The sequence below is a fragment of the Penaeus monodon genome, chromosome 23 (assembly GCF_015228065.2).
Source record: "Penaeus monodon isolate SGIC_2016 chromosome 23, NSTDA_Pmon_1, whole genome shotgun sequence".
In the NCBI taxonomy this organism is placed as follows: Eukaryota; Metazoa; Arthropoda; class Malacostraca; order Decapoda; family Penaeidae; genus Penaeus; species Penaeus monodon.
Window position 1 is genome coordinate 15,516,136 of NC_051408.1, and position 2,543 is coordinate 15,518,678.

Consider the following 2,543-nt stretch of genomic DNA (forward strand, 5'->3'; position numbering starts at 1 on the left):
GTCCTAAAAGCCATACCTTCGGCTGATGAACAATATATGCGTTGTGCTGAGGTCTCATTTTCACATTCCCTTCCAGTTCCTCCTCGCATTGACCGCAATGCCATGGTGGATGTGAAGATCAAGGCAGGTGAGAACCTGAACTTGCACGTGCCGGTGGTCGGCGAGCCTCCCGCGACCAAGCAATGGCGGGTCAAGGACAGCGACCTCTACCCCAACGACCGCCTTTCCATTATCAACGACGACTATGCAACCACCATCAAGATCATCGACTGCAAGCGTTCCGACTCGGGCGCATTCACCCTCAACGCCCGCAACAAGAACGGCGAGGACACCTGCACCGTCAACATCACTGTGCTGGACGTCCCCGGCATTCCCCGAGGCCCCATCAAGTACAGCAACGTCAACCGCAACGGCTGTACTCTCGCCTGGAAGCCGCCAAAGGACGACGGCGGCTCCGAGATCCTGCACTACGCAGTCGAGAAGATGGACCTGGACACTTGCCGCTGGGTGCCCTGCGGCGATGTCAAGGGCACGAGCCTGCAGGTAGACAACCTCATCGAGGGCCACGAGTACAAGTTCCGAGTAGCGGCCGTCAACCGCCAGGGCGACGGTCCTCCCCTCACAGCCTTGGACACCGTCGTCGCCAAGGACCCCTACACCAAGCCCGGCAAACCCGGCACTCCCGAGATCATGGACTGGGACAAGGACCGCGTCGACCTCCAATGGACCGACCCCCGCTCCGACGGAGGCGCCCCCATCACCGACTACATCATCGAGAAGAGGAAGCGCTACGGCCCTTGGGAGAAGGCGGCCGAGATTCCCGCCAAGCACGGCCCCAAGGCCTCCATTCCCGACCTCACCGAGGGCGAGGAATACCAGTTCCGCGTCATCGCCGTCAACAAGGCCGGCAACTCCGACCCTCGGACGCCTCCCAGCCCGTGGTGTGCAAGGCCCGCTTCGAAAAGCCCGCCATCGATACCAAGGACCTGGCGACTTGGTCCTCAAGGTTAACACTCGCCTCAATTACACCGTGCCCATCCGGGGCGCCCCCAGGCCCAAGGTGTCCTGGAGCGTCGAGGGAAAAGGTTCTGCAGGAGTCCGAGCGCGTTGACATGCAGACCTATGGCAAGCAGACCATCCTGGACATTGCCTTTGCTCAGCGCACAGACAGCGGTCGCTACAACCCCTGACCCTGGAGAACGAACTGGGCAAGGTGTCCGCCTCGGGCACTGTCATCGTGCTCGACAAGCCTGCTCGTCCCGAGGGCCCTCTGATCGTGTCCGATGTGACCCGAGAGAGCTGCAAGGTCTCGTTCAAGACACCGCTCGACGACGGCGGCTCGCCCATCCTCCACAACCTGGTGGAGAAGATGGACGTGTCCCGAGGCACCTGGACGGAGGCTGCCGAGGTGTCTGGTCTTCAGGCTGATGTCCACGGCCTCGTGCACATGAAGGAGTACCACTTCCGTGTCAAGGCAGTCAATACCATCGGCGAGTCTGAGCCTCTTTGCACTGATAAGAGCATCATTGCAAAGAATGCTCAAGGTACGATTTTTTTATTGTCCTTTATTTATCTGTGTATAATGACTTTTCACTGAAGGAATAATTTCATCATATTTATTATGCAAATCATTTTTTACAATTAACATAACCATATAGTCTCACATGCAGTCATTACGCTTTATTTACTGTCTTTCGTTGTGTTTGCCAGACGAGCCCAGCCCGCCCGGCCGCCCCAACGTGGTTGACTGGGACAGGGACCACGTCGACCTGGAATGGACTCCGCCCAGCAACGACGGCGGCGCTCCCATCACCGGATACATCATCCAGAAGAAGGAGCGCGGATCCCCTTACTGGCAGACGGCAGCGCGCCTGAGTGGCCCAGAGACCAAGGGCACCGTGCCCAACCTGATGGAGGGACAGGAATACGAATTCCGTATCATCGCCGTCAACAAGGTCGGCAACTCTGAGCCCTCTGAGCCTTCAGACTCCGTCATCTGCAAGCCTAGGCATCGTAAGTACTTTAAAATTGCTCCATGCGCACGTACATGCAAACACGGATTAATTTTTGCTAAAAAATTGATAACTGTTTTTGCGTTGCATAAATGCAGTCCATTATTCTTTTCTGACTACAATATCTCTCTCCAGTGGCGCCCAAGATCCTCGGCCCGCTCTACGACGTGCGCATCAAGGCCGGCCAGGTCCTCCACATCGACGTGGACTACATCGGTGAGCCTTCGCCCGATGTCTTCTGGTTCAATGATGACAAGGAAATCAACTCCGACATCAGGACGACCATCACCGCCATCAACAACCACAGCGTCCTGCACTCCGTCAACACCGTCCGAGCGGACTCCGGCGAGTACCGCATCCGCGTCAAGAACGAGAGCGGACAGGACGAAGCTACCATCAATGTGGTCGTCATGGACACGCCAGGACCTCCCGAAGGACCCCTGGTGTACGAGGAAGTCCAGGCCAACAGCGTCGTCATGTCATGGAAGCCTCCTCTTGACAATGGCGGCAGCCCTATCACGTGAGTGCTTG

General features: G+C 57.4%; 1 pseudogene; it reads left to right on the plus strand.

Moving 5' to 3' along the window:
• LOC119588148 overlaps positions 1-2,543 on the plus strand; it is a 19,090-nt pseudogene that overhangs the window by 5,131 nt on the left and 11,416 nt on the right.